Source organism: Ixodes scapularis, unplaced genomic scaffold, assembly GCF_016920785.2.
Source record: "Ixodes scapularis isolate PalLabHiFi unplaced genomic scaffold, ASM1692078v2 PGA_scaffold7__128_contigs__length_106722199, whole genome shotgun sequence".
Lineage (NCBI taxonomy): Eukaryota > Metazoa > Arthropoda > Arachnida > Ixodida > Ixodidae > Ixodes > Ixodes scapularis.
Window position 1 is genome coordinate 28,163,653 of NW_024609882.1, and position 14,942 is coordinate 28,178,594.

The window sequence follows — 14,942 nt, forward strand, 5'->3', positions numbered from 1 at the left end:
AAAAGTATTTACAAGAACGAAATTGTTCCAAGAAGTGCCCAAACAATTGTGTCGTATTACACCTGAGACTGCGGTGGAAGAAATCGGAAGAACTTTCAGTAGAAGGAACAGACACAGAGAACGTCTCTGTGTCTGTCTTGAGACGTTCTCTGTGTCTGTTCCTTCTACTGAAAGTTCTTCCGATTTCTTCCACCGCAGTCTCAGGTGTAATACGACATGATTAGCTACCACCAGCTCGCCTGCACTCTCACTGTCTTTTCACCAAACAATTGGTTTTATTTGGGGGTGGGGGGGGGGGGGGGCTACCCATGTCAAATTGCTTTCCGAGAAGGGGGGAGGGGGAATTCCCTTATTTTTTATTTGGGGGGGGGGGGGGGGGGGCGCCCACGTAGCCCCCCCCCCCCCTTCCCCCCTTGGATTCGCCCCTGCTCGGCGGGAACCTGCAGAGCTTCTCGCCTGCTAAGCTACTGGGGTTGCGACAGTCCGGTACGCAACAGTGCCTACAGCTTCGGCGTTTGCTCTTCTGCGACATCTGATAGCAATGTTAAGAATAAAAGACCAAAAACGCACGACTCAACACCTTCAAATCAATGTGTGAACAGCCCCATGAGCAAGCAGGCTGGCGAAAGGGCTTTCCCAGTGTTGCAAATATTTGGAGCTAGATGGCGCAACGTGTCACACCCAACCAACGTTACTAGAACACTCAGTTGGGAAACTTGCCGTCGAAACCTGGGCCGCTGGCGTCCACCGAGACCGAGCTAAATGCGACAGCAGCGCCACTCTTTATCGTTTGTACTGTGGTCACCTTGAGCTTTTTGAAAGCCTGTTTTTGCGTAAAAACAAACGGAAAAGACTCTTTTTGTATGAAATTTATTGGAGGTTAGTACAAAAAGAGGGGCGCGTTATGTTTTTAAAATCTTTAGTTTGCAGGGTTTTGCGGCACAATTAATATTGTTTTTATACAACCATGCCTCAGCGGGGCTTTCAGGTAGCGCGTCCCGACCTAGGTGCATTTTAACTTCGGTACTTCGACGCGGCGCGTCCGCCGGGGAGACAGGGGTGGCACCCCTGTAACCTCTTCCACTGTATCTGTTCTTAAAGCCAAAATAGAAGTCACGTGCACTTCCACGAGTGGCCGCTGCGGGAGAAGTGGTGGCGTTGTGTTCGTCATTAGCTCGGTGCTCGAAGACAGATTGGGGCCACTTTTTCGAAGCTGTCTCTATGGGAGTTTCCCAACTGAGTGTTTTACAAATGTTGCTATACACCAACTCATGTTTGGATGGATGATGGATGGATGAATATGGCTGAGCCCTTTGGATCGGGCGGTAGCTTACGCCACCTAGCCATTTTGTTTTACCATTTAAGCTTAGAATATTTAAATGTGAAATCTATATTCACTCCGCATTGCAAAGAAAGTGAGGCTGTGGAACCACCTTGCCATCAGTGAATAAGAAAATACCTAGTTTTCTCGATTTCTGCCACCATTCACTTAATCTTTGCTTGGTAATCTCTACAGTCTTGAAATCCACTCTCCCTTCGCTGTCTCTAAAACCCAATGACTTTATTAAATCTATGTTGTCTTCGGTAGGCATAGGGTGAAGCCCTTTACAGTAGAGTATCAAGTGCTCAGCCGTCTCGTCCTCCTCTCCACAAGCAGTGCACACTGTATCCGTTTCCTGGTACTTCACTCTGTATATTCTGGTTCGCAGAACACCCGTCCTCACCTCAAGCAGCAATGAGCTTCCCCTAGAATTGTCATAAATGCTTTCTTTGGCAATAACTGTTTTGTTTGATCTATAGCTTTCCAGAGCCGTCTTTGTCTGCATTCCCTCTAGCCACCGATCTCTTTCTGTGGCCTTAACTTTCTTCTTAACTGAGACTTGCCCTTCCGTATCTTCGCTATAGCCCAAAACTTTCCTCTTAATTTCCTAGTGCGCTGTCTCCACTTTGTGTCTACACTCCTCATGTATAAATAGCTGAAAACCTTTCGTGCCCATTGCTGCCCATCCATTTGCCTCAACCTATCCTCAAATTCTATCTTGCTCACCGCTTCCCTGCTTTCAAATGACGCCCATCCCATGTCTCCTTGTACTCCCTGGTTTGGCGTTTCGCAATGTGCCCCCAAAGCCAGTCTACCTACTCCGCGCCGTTTTATTTCTAGTCTCGCATGCACTTCAGATTTCATGCATAGCACTGCGTTTCCAAAAGTCAAGCCAGGCACCATGACTCCTTTCCAAATCTCTCTCACCACCTCATACCTGTTGTAATTCCAAAGTGCCCTATTTTTCATTACAGCTGCAGTTCTGTTGCCCTTGGTGTATTTTTTGTGATTCTGACAAAATAAAACTTGGAAACGAAGATTTCATCAAATTGAAAATAGGAAAGCGAAACTTGAGAATCGCTGAAGCAAACACTTAAGTGAAAGTTACTCCGTGTATTCTGTTGGTTCCAATCTGTTCTGCGAGTGCTGGTCTCTTATTATTTCCGAGGCTATTCCTTTTTTGAATTTTGTAAACCTAGTAGACAAACATTTTCGCAAAACAACTGGCAGGATGAAGTGGTGGCTGGCTTCTGGAGTTGTGTCAGCTAAATCCCTGCTCATTCACGCGGTCGAAGCTTGCGAGGTCCCTCGCAATCAAGGTCTTAAATCTAGTACGTGGCGACACTTCAGCATCCCAAAAAATCAGGTATACACCTGCTATAAATTGCTACCTTTTGTATGTTTAGTTTTACGAATGCAAAGAATTGAGTCTAGTGCATGGTGTGCTTCTCAGCGAGCAATTTTAAATTTGTAATCCATTCTGAGTAAAAAATGGATAGAACAAATTAGTGGTTTGATTTTGCCGGGCCATGTCCGACAATTCAAGAAGTCATAAAACATTCTTCTTTTCTTTCGAGCAGAAGTCGCAATGTGACAAACTCCTTTGCCATGTATTAGATGCGGAGGAGCTAAGCGTCGGTTACTGACAAACAGCCACATTTTTAAGTTATCAAAAACATAAAATTCAGTTAAATAAACTTCTAGAGCAGTGTTTCTCAAATGGGGTTCCGCGAAGGAATTCTAGGGGTCCGCAAAACTCAGCCTCATCAGACAAGCACGGCAGTAAAAGTTGTATTTTCTCAGGTTGAGAAGAAGCGTTCCAATTTTCGGGTAAGTCTTGTGTAATAAGAGAAGTCTACCTTACACTCGCCCTTAAGTATAACTACTTAATAAATCACTATCGTAAGTAACCTATACCTTTCCCTTCCTCTCACCACCAACGCGGTCCTTCATCATTTCCGCCGATCCACAAGGGGTCCGCGAAACATCACTGGTTGAGAACCACTGTTCTAGAGGACTGCTGGCGCCAGTCCGTGTTGTAGGTCTCTTCTTCGACCGTGTTTTTCCCTCTAGATCACAATGAACCAACTAGCCGAATCCATAGTTTTAAATAAAGTTACCTTTGTTAATTATAAGTCGTATTAATTATGTATTTTTGCATAAGTGACACAATTTGGGTGATCGCAATGCGGGAGCTGCATGAGCTATAAATGAGCTGCATCGCGATCGCGATGTGTCGTTATGGCCATTGTAAAGCCCCTTGATAAAGCTGTTTTCACAAGTACCGCCAACCATTGTTGTGGAAATGCGCAAGACACGTGCCACGAGCGGGTGCTCCGCCGCCATTCGCTTTCAAGGGCCGCTCATTTCAGTGCTGCGCCGCCATTTGCTTCCAAGGGCTGCTCGAGACCTGGGCCACGTGCGCTCGCGCATTTGGCGCTACTTGCAAAGACAAACGAAAACATATCGAGGGGCTTTAGGCCATTGGCCCGCACAGCGCCGGCTATGGTGGCTAAAGAGTTGGCTGTGTATGGTGTATGGTGGATGCTATGACCGCAGCACGTGAGCGGTTGTGGGATAACCGGGAGGGAAGGAACCTAGTAATAGTTCATGCGGGGCTTAATGATGTGCTCAAGGGTAGGAGCCAGAACCTCGGAAAGCAGCTAAGCGTGGGAATACGTAAGCTGAGGGACGTGTCTGAGAATGTGCATGTGGTTGTGTGCACCATTCCAGAAGTTCGGGGGCAGTCCGGGTTAACGGAGAGGAGGGTTGTCGAAGCCAACGGAGTAATTAAGTGTATGAGTCGACAGCTTCGGTACGACGTAATGGAAGTAAACAGAGAAGTGTACGAGGCTGGCTCCCGCCCTTTTGCAGATGGCATTCACTACAGTGAGGCCACGGGTTACAGGGTGGGGGATAGGATGGGCCGCACGGTGACTGCTTTTTTGGGGGGACCGAGGGCCCTGGGGGCACTGAAGTAACTGAAAACCCAACAGTCAGGAGAGGCACCCAGGGTTAAAAAGAGGAGAAAACGTAAGAACAGGTATAAAAAAACAGCACAATCAGACATTGGATATATTAACATGCAGGGTGGTAGAAAAAGGTTAAAATGGGAAGAGGTAGAGGAGTTACTAAGAAAGGAGGATTTAATGGTGTATGGGTTTGTGGAAACACATCTCAGAGACATGGAGCAGCCACCTTGCAACCCTGACTATGTGTGGGAAGAATGCAACAGAATGGAGGGAACGAGGAAGGGAGGTGGAATTGGAGCATTTATTAAGAAGAATATGAACTTTCAAAGGATCAGAAAGGAGTGCGCCGAACATTTGTGGCTGAAAGGTAAAGTCGCTGGGGAATCAACAGTTCTTGGAGTTGTTTACTTATGGACAGGGACAGGTGCTAAAGAGGAAAACAGAAAAATGATTGATTGCATATCAAGAGACATTAGTGAACTAGGGGAAGGCTCCGAAATAATTATTATGGGAGACATGAATGCCCATATTGAGGGTCTGGATGGGTGTACGGACTCAACTGGAAGCATATTACTAGAACTGGTGGAAAAACATGAGTTAGTTTTATGTAATACCAGTCAGAAGTGTGACGGGCACATAACTTGGGAAACTGGCAATCTGCATTCAACTATAGATTACATACTCATGTCACACAAAATATATGGTAAGTTACAAGTAATGAAAATAGATGAAGAAGGTTTCAAAAGTCTTGGTAGTGATCACAAACGTATCAAGCTGAATTTTGCCAGAGAAGTAAATGCTGAAACTAGACAACATAATTCAAAGCAAACTTTCTGCAGCGACAAAGAGTTGGAAATAGTTGTTGAAAGAATAGAGGCAGCAGTTTCAGGGCAACGGTATACAGATTGAACCTATGAGAGCCTAACTAGGCTTTTTGCTCTAGAACTAGACAAAGTTCAGAGTAAACGAAAGGGGAAGCAAGGACATAGACCAAAAAGCTGGTGGGACAAAGAAGTGAAGCAAGCGATACAAAAACGTCAGGAAGCCTCTAGAGAACACAGGTATTCCAAGCGTAGTGGGGAGTCCGAAACGGAAGTAAAAAGAAAATGGGACGATTTTATAACATGTCGCCGAGAGGCATCCAGTTTGATCAATGCGAAAATTCAGAGAAAGGGTGAGGAATGGATGAGTAATGTAAGTAAGAAAGATAGAAACGCTGCCAAGAAGTTTTGGGAGCACTTGAACTCACTTGGTGAAACGACGCAAGCTAGACAGAGGTTCATACTCTCGCATCAGGGAGATCAATTAGAGGGAGATGATGCGATACAATATATAGGAGCAGTGATGGAGGAGAAATTTCGGGAACGGGTACACGTGGAAGATAGGAGAACCGAAGGAAGTAGCAGTCCAGTTTGTGACATCGCGGATTTTGGACAAAGAGAATGGGAAAAGGCGGAACGAAGAGTCCCTAGTGACACGTCGACAGGCACAGATGGTATCCCTATCAAGCTGGTAAAGAATTTGGGTCCTAAATCTAAGGCAAAACTAAGGGAGGTAGTGAGTACCATGATAACAAAAGGAAATATTCCAGATGAATGGAGGCTTAGTAGGATGAGTATGATATATAAGGGAAAGGGAGATAAGTCTGATATTAGGAATTATCGTCCCATAACCGTGACACCGGTTATTTACAGGTTGGTAATGCAGATTATAAAGAACAGACTGGAGGAATGGGTAGATTGCGAGGGAATACTGGGCGAGTTACAGAACGGGTTTCGGAAACAAAGAAGGTTGGATGACAATTTATTTTCTCTAACACAGTGTATAGAAATAGCGCAAAAAGAAAACAGACAGCTCTGGCTGGCATTTCTGGATATCAAGGGTGCCTATGACAATGTGAACCAAAGGAACCTGTGGGACATAATGGAGAGCTTAAACCTAGATGAAGGACTAACAGCACTATTAAGGAACATTTACAAAGATAACAAGGTGATTATAACATGGGAAGGAAAGGCGACAGGGAAAATAGAGATAAGACGAGGCCTTAGGCAGGGGTGCCCGTTATCGCCTTTGCTGTTTATGTTGTATCTGAGAGGATTGGAGGGTAGACTAGAGAAGAGCGGGCTTGGATTCGACCTTTCTTACAGTAAGCTAGGCCAAAAAATTCAGCAATCCTTACCGGGATTGATGTATGCGGATGATATCATACTAATGGCTAACATCAGGACAGAGTTGCAGGAATTAATGAGCATCTGTGGTAGGGAAGGAGAGGAATTAGGTTTAGAATTCAGTAGCGAAAAATCAGCAGTCATGATTTTTAACGAGGATAAAGTTGAGAGGCTGAAGATACAGAATATTACAGTTGAGAGAGCTAGTAAATACACGTATCTAGAAGTATGGATATGTGATGGTGCAGAATATCTCAGAGAGCATGAAAAGTATATAATAGGTAAGGGCAACAGAAATGCAGCTGTAATGAAAAATAGAGCACTTTGGAATTACAACAGGTATGAGGTGGTGAGAGAGATTTGGAAAGGGGTCATGGTGCCTGGCTTGACTTTTGGAAACGCGGTGCTATGCATGAAATCCGAAGTGCATGCGAGACTAGAAATAAAACAGCGCGGAGTAGGTAGACTGGCTTTGGGGGCACATTGCGAAACGCCAAACCAGGGAGTACAAGGAGACATGGGATGGGCGTCATTTGAAAGCAGGGAAGCGGTGAGCAAGATAGAATTTGAGGATAGGTTGAGGCAAATGGATGGGCAGCAATGGGCACGAAAGGTTTTCAGCTATTTATACATGAGGAGTGTAGACACAAAGTGGAGACAGCGCACTAGGAAATTAAGAGGAAAGTTTTTGGGCTAGAGCGAAGATACGGAAGAGCAAGTCTCAGTTAAGAAGAAAGTTAAGGCCACAGAAAGAGAGATCGGTGGCTAGAGGGAATGCAGACAAAGACGGCTCTGGAAAGCTATAGATTAAACAAAACAGTCATTGCCAAAGAAAGCATTTATGACAATTCTAGGGGAAGCTCATTGCTGTTTGAGGCGAGGACGGGTGTTCTGCGAACCAGAACATACAGAGTGAAGTACCAGGAAACGGATACAGTGTGCACTGCTTGTGGAGAGGAGGACGAGACGGCTGAGCACTTGATACTCTACTGTAAAGGGCTTCACCCTATGCCTACCGAAGACAACATAGATTTAATAAAGTCATTGGGTTTTAGAGACAGCGAAGGGAGAGTGGATTTTAAGACTGTAGAGATTACCAAGCAAAGATTAAGTGAATGGTGGCAGAAATCGAGAGAAAACTAGGTATTTTCGTATTCACTGATGGCAAGGGGGTTTCATAGCCTCACTTTCTTTGCACTGCGGAGTGAATATAGATTTCACATTTAAATATTCTAAGCTTAAATGGTAAAACAAAATGGCTAGGTGGCGTAAGCTACCGCCCGATCCAAAGGGCTCAGCCGTATTCATCCATCCATCCATCCAAACATGAGTTGGTGTATACATGCTTTGAACCGGGCATCATCCAGACAGCTCTACGGCCAGCACAAGAGAACAGAGGAGGGAGGAGCTCCCCACTCAACCGGGCTTTCTTTTGTGTGTCCCAGACGTTGCTATTCTCCCTCTACAAGATTGTAGAAAATTAACCCGTCACTCAAAATGCTCACAAAATCAGCTTTGCGGTTAGTTGCGGAGGCCCGATCGCTGGCGTGCTTCGACCGCTTCGGCGGCTGGAACGGAAAGGGCATCCAGACGACGTCTGTATCGCCGCAGCTTTGCTTATCCCGAGACAGACTGCGTCATGATTGCGCCGGAAGTGACGTGCTCTCCGCTGGCTGCTCTCCCGGCGCTTGACAGAGTCCGCCGTTTATTACGAAAAATACAGCCATCAGGCTCAAAATACAAACGTGCGATTGTCACTTACGGATATTGTGGATCTCAATCAGCCTATTTCTGAACACGACGGGTACATTTCAAATTTCGTTGAAGTATCTCCTTAACAAACAAGTGGATGTATCACACCCAACGATATACAGCTCTGACCATCATTGACCACACCACTGAATTATTTTATTCAAACAGTAGCTTTCAGCATCTATCCAGAGGATCTGCAACAAAAGCGACTTTTCGCAAAGGAGTACGCACCTTACCGAGTCTGCATGTAAATAATAATAAATGTGCATTTTTCTCTCAGCTAACATGCCACAAGTGAAGTGTTTGATTGGTTGTCTTCCTTTACCTTTGTCTCCACCTTATTCTTTTTTAGTTAAATGTTGAGTAGTCGCCATCCGGCTTGAGGGGCGCAGCTTATGCGCGATTATCGGCAAGTGGCCTTGCGAGGGACCATCAAATGTGATTTGACTGTGGGTCCCACCGGGTCCCACGGCTCGCTTTCTTGAGCGGAGTGTTTGTCGTATAGACCGTTCCATTAGGGTCATAGCAGAGAGGGCAAAAGAGAAAAAAAATGCACTCCCCCTCTCACCCCGCATGTCGTCCGCTCCGCCGAGTGGGCTGTATGCGTCCGGCTGGCGTGCAAACTCTGTTTAAAATCGCGTCATTTTGGAACTTTCAAGCGCAGATGCGCAGATTTGGGTATGCCAGTTGTGTAATATTATGTTAGATCAAAAGACTCACAGGGTCCAATAGCGCTGTTACCTGCGTGCAAATAAAAAAAAATAGCAAAAACTGTGTCAGATTGGCCGGTCTCTTTGGCGAAGAGTAAATCCGGCTGCTGCACCTTTTTTACTATAGAAAGTTCGTACTGGTGTAGGCCTTTAGCGACCATGAGTGGAAGTCTGAAATAATAAATAAAACGTGCTCTCCTGCCGCAATACACGCAGTAGTTGAGGGTAGTACTGCCGGCTGACTCAACTGCTACTTAAGTAACGGAAAAAAGATATGCTAGTTGATCATTTAGCAAAATAGAACAACAGAGAGCTATAGGCTGATTTTGGAGTAGCCACAACTATTCTAAGAACGCGAACCACTTCACAACGGCAGCCACGAGCGCGAGTTCGATGTTCGGTAGAACCCGCCGATACAGCCCAAAGATGGAGAACGGCAAGCTCCCGGTTTGTCGTCTGCTAGCGGAGTTCGGCGCGTGCCCTCTCCCTCGTTTTACCCTGCCGAACCCGCTGAACTTCCCGGATGTGTGAAGAGGGCGCTGCGGTCGAACAAAATGGTGCCGCCCAGAGGCGCTAAATGGAATGGTCTATAACGGCGATCAGTTCCTCGGGAGACGTCAGCGGCTGCGGCCGCTCTGGGTCCCCAACGTTTCGTTGAAACTCATATCGTAGAATTACGTTTTGGGGACATCTTTCCATGGACGCATACTTCATGGACACACATTTCGTCGACACCAACGTTTCATCGACACTCGTTACGCGAATTGCACGCTGTAGGGACATTTCATCACGCGGGAATCACTGGAATGCGCATAACCCGCCCGCCCCCCCCCCCCCTCCCCTTCCCGGCCTGCATTCACCCTGCATTGCGACGACAGTCTGCGGCGGCTCGTTACAAAAATGTTAACCCACCTGACCAACCCGTCCACGCCGCTTCGTGGCAACAGTCTCATGCAGCTTATCACAAAAACAAGCTAATCTGAGCTGTTGATAAAACGATTCGTCGGTGAAACATTGCGTGTCGATGAAACGTCGTTCGATGAACTGATTGCCACCGGCTGCTTTGTTCCAGGGTGCTCAAGCAGTAATGTTTCGACGCGAACGAAGACACACGTGTCTTTATTTGACGTGCCCAAACAAGCAGATCGCAAGCGTGGCAGCGCATCCTTCCAAGAACCGACAAAGAACTCGACGACAGGTCAGTCCCCTGTGAACTGAACTTTGACGAACGCTATATCGTACGCCACTTCACGCATACGGTGAAGGGGGAGCTCGTTTAAATCCCTCGCGACCGACCTATGCTCATGGACGATGCGGTACCAGCAGTTTTTCTTTTTTTACAATCTGCCAGCCACTGCCAAAGATCCGCCAAACAAAAATGTTATGTATAATACGAGCAACATTCTGCCGCTTTGTGGAACCCCCTACGGCGCCAGTCGGGCGATCACGTAGTGCCGCCGTCCCGCCGCCGCGGCATCCGGAGATCGGTTTACCCGAGCCGCCCGTGACGCGAGCGGGCTTGGCCGTACGAAGATCGTGGGAATAAAAGCAGTTCATACTCAGCCAGCGACGGAAGTAGTCTCCCTCTATATACGGGCCGAGATGCCCAACATAACAAAAAACATTGTCTGAGGAGCTCCCTTCGAAAGCACCTTGAGCTGACATTGGGTCAGATTCTGCACAGCAGCTCAACGACCCTGATCTGCTGTGCACCAGCACGGGCATTCTTTAGAGAGTGGACCTGCAAGGCTGTGCACTTCCTAACTACTGGGAAAGCCGGGCCGAGATGCCCAACATAACAAAAAACATTGTCTGAGGAGCTCCCTTCGAAAGCACCTTGAGCTGACATTGGGTCAGATTCTGCACAGCAGCTCAACGACCCTGATCTGCTGTGCACCCGCACGGGCATTCTTTAGAGAGTGGACCTGCAAGGCTGTGCACTTCCTAACTACTGGGGAAGCCATCTGGTTTCAGGTGCTGCTGAGGTGGTTGTGTTCTTAGCGTGCGAGATAGGCAGAGGGACGGTAGGCTTGGAGCGGTTGGTAGCGTTCAAAACGAGCAACGGGATTTGCGCCCTTAAGATGCTTCAAAGTGCAACTCTGAAAACAGTTTAAGTAGAGAACATACAAGAAGCCAAAGACTTGCTTCGAGAAGTAGATTAAAGCCTGCAGCGGACTGGGAGAAGTGTAGGACCTTGATGAGCTGCATCGCGCAAAGTGTAGGCACCGCGCATTTAGATGGAAGGTATTCAGTTTGAAGTGCACTGGCACTGTTCAGAGCCAGAACAGCAGATCTGTGCAGTGTAAATATCCGTGCAATCTGCTGCTGAATGAACTTTCGCACAAGAGGAGGAATATCAGGTACCCTGTCCAAGCAACAGCTCACAAGATGCAGATCAAGATGCTCAAGTTTAAGAGCAGGAAAAACAACTGCTAACATAAAAAAAAACAAAAAAACTGGCAGAAATGAAATTGAAAAAAGCACAGGTTAGGCCATCAACCCTGTATGAAGAGCTCGAGCTGACTTGCCAAGCATGCAGCAACACCAGGTGAGAGCTTGCCTTGAGGCATTTAAGCGTAAAAGGACATGTGGAATGAAGTTCACAGATGAATGGGCACTGGAGTGCATCATCATGCGAATGAATGAAGAGCCCTCATCTGTACCCTTCGCAAACAAAAGACGGTAGTCCTATTAGGGCGCACTGGCCTCCGCACATACGCTCGTGCATACAGGGGTGGATTTGGCCTCAACGTAAGTATGTTCCGCTGTCTAGCTGAGAAAACAAAAAACCATTGACCCGCCATGTGCCACGGCGGGTTGCTCATTGATGAGATTAGGCTTTCTGAGCACCTAAGCGTAGGCCAACATAGCAAGTTTGAAAGGTTTGTGGACTTGGCCGACTACACCACCGCCAAACGCCAAAAGGGGCCCGCCCCCCCCCCCCCTCCCCCGAAATTTTCCATTTTGTTGGGGCCTCCTCTCCCCTCTCCCCCTGCACAACCCAAAGATGCCCATGACAAAATGCTGTATGAGGGGGAGAGGAGGCCCCAGCAAGATGGAAAATTTCGAGGGGAGGGGGGGGGGGCGGGGCCCCCCCCCCCCGAATCAAAATTCTGGCTACGTGCCTGGCACCTAATGTGAGACCATGGACTGCTTCTGTTCTTTCAGCCATTTGGTGGAACGCCACATCAGATCATGGGCGTCTTTGGGTCACAATATAATGTAAAAGCCGAAATGCTCGTACATATCGTAGATGCTATTCTGATGACTTAGAAAGCTGGGCTTCTCATTGACTTCGTGACATGCGACACTGCTGCATAAAACGGGCACATGTGGAAAATATTTGGACTTAAAGCAACATCAATGAACATCTTCTACAAGATGGAGCATCGTGCAGACCCAAGCAGAAAGCCGCACTTCATTTCGGATTTTCTACACCTGGCGAAATGCTCGAGAATCACCAATGCTGATGGCAGTGTTTTGCACACCAGAAGGATGAGTCCTAGTGGAGCACATTCAAGAAAGCTGGAAGTGTGAGAACAAGAGCCTCACACAATGGAGAGACATGCCGCGCATCACAAAGCCGGTGCTACACCCGAAGAACTTTGAGAAAATGAGCGTCAGCCACGCCATCTGCCTATACAGCAACGAGGTAGTTCGGGGCCCTTACCTGTATAAGCAAAAAGTAGAGCGCAGGTTTGGTACCACAACAGCGACAGTGTCAAGAAGATGAGGGACCTCAACAGTGTTAACACATCCCGCTGCAGCAAGGATGCCTTAAGGCCTGGGTCAAGAAAGGATGCTGTGCTGCGAGAATTTCTCGGCTACATCAACACATGGCAGACATCGGCAAAAATGCAGCGGCACGGCTTCCTCAGTTGCAGCACCGCCGAAGGACTTCGTGTTACGCTTTCAAGCACGCTTCTCTCTTGCATTATGTGACAGAAGTGTTGGGGTACCTCCTCACATCACGACTTAGTCAAGAGCCGAATAAAACCTGTTCAGGATCCTCCGTCAAATGTTGGAACGTAATGACCATCTAGCACCTTCACAGTTTCTCGTCTCTGTAAACTGCATGACATTCACCAAACTTACAAGATTGCTAACAGAGAGGTATGTTACCGGAAGTGCCCTGAGGAGCCTTCTTAAGCCAATTAATGCAAATAACGGTCAGCAACGAGTCGATGACCTGCTTGACCTTAGCAACCTTCAGGAAGTCAAGGCTACGCTGGATGCTTGTGGCATCGTTACTGACCAGCCGTCCCTCATAAGTAAAGGAAGTGACTCGCACTTGGTGTTCTACGTCGCAGGGCACCTTGCACGCAAGTGCATACGGAAGACAAAGTGCAGGGAATGCACTTAACGGCTGCTCCAGGACTCCGCAGCAGCAGCCAAGGAAGCATGCCTGATGAGTGCTTCAAACCAGGGTGAACTTCTTTACCGATAAGCAGCTCTGAACCTGTTGGTGATGTGTTCGGAAAATGCGTTCATTTCTTGCTTTAGTTCCCGAGAACTTGGAGCGGACAGCATCCTCGATGTGTGCTCTTTCCTGCAAGCATGTGCACTAGGCTCTGTTTGCTGTACTACACACAGCACCACATTGAAAAACATGATCATTAAGTTGATCTTCACTTTTACAAGGTTACACTTCCTTGTCGCCACAAAGAATGCAAGTTGGCAGGAGAGCCGGGGAAGGAAATAAATACCGGTACCTAAAGATAAGCCGTGTGCGGTAAGACCCTGTATTGACTTTGTTGCTAGCTTGCATTATTGCACTTTTTTTAATTATCTATGAAAGGAGCTCAATTTGCACTATTTGTGAACCTCTGGAGCACATCATAAATTCCCGTCATGCACGATTTAGAGGACCATAACATTATTTTCAAGTATCAGCACGCTTTTTGCAGAGGTTACTCATGTGACACTCAAATTGCCGGTTTCGTTCACAACTTACATATATTGATGCTGGTTTTCAGGTTGATGTGCTTTTTGCCAACTTCTCAGATTTTGAGAAGTTCGTACAGGCTTCAAAGAAAAATATTCAAGGGTTTTCAAGGACCTTTAAGGACCTGGAAATATATTTTAAAGGATTCCTTCAATACTGTAAACGACTTAATTTTCGCGAATTGCCCACGATTCGTGAAAAACAAGTCCCGCGAACAATTTGGGCTCAATATCAACACCTCGGAAGCTACATTCGAGTCGCAAAAATTAGAACCCGCGAATAATTCCAAATTTTCAGCTGTGGTACGGTTTGCGAAAATTCGAGCCCGCGTAATTCGATCCCGCGAGGAATGATCGGTCACTAAAGCACGGAGTCACATAGTTCTTCATAGAGCTGCTTGCTGCCGTCTTCGTGTTCCTACTATGCTTCGCACTTTCATGTGGCTTTTTAGTGCAGACTCGCCCATTGACGAGACGTCATACGTCTTCCCGCAAGGTCTGCATTTTGCCCGATTCATGCTCTCTGGGTCCGGCGCAACCCAGTGTCTGTAGTCGTCATGACCCAATAACGACTGCTGGAAGTTGCACTTTCCGGGCATCGCGCACAGCTTAAACAACGTCCACTATGTGCTGCGTAAAGCAGACTCAAAACAAGGAAACCAGGGCTGTAATAGCAAACACTACGCGAGTAAGCGACCGACGGCGCGAGATCACGAAAAGCGGACGGGCGAGACCGGATTCGAAACCACCAGGACTGCTACCATTGTAGCCAGGCGCTTAACGTGTATCAACCAAATATGCCGAGTTGTATGTTTCGAAAATTTTTTTTAACTTACACGTAAAAATCATGATTCTATTTTATTATTATAAAAAATGTAGCACCACTGACTATCATAGGGAAGTTCAAGGGTTTTCAAGCACCGCTACAAATTTCAGGACTTCCAAGGTGTGGAAAATGGCATTTTCAAATTCAAGGGTTTTCAAGGTTTTAAAGCACCCGTGCGAACCCTGCTTTTGACCGCGTCTCCCATCACAGGCTATTTACTAAAACCTGCACAGTTTAACATGTGTCCTC

At 46.9% G+C, this 14,942-nt stretch overlaps 2 pseudogenes; one reads left to right on the top strand and one right to left on the bottom strand.

Moving 5' to 3' along the window:
- Positions 1-11,131, bottom strand: part of LOC115320682 — a 32,938-nt pseudogene extending 21,807 nt beyond the window's left edge.
- Positions 11,132-12,998: 1,867 nt separating this feature from the next.
- Positions 12,999-13,718, top strand: LOC115313875 (annotated as a pseudogene).
- Positions 13,719-14,942: the final 1,224 nt, after the last annotated feature.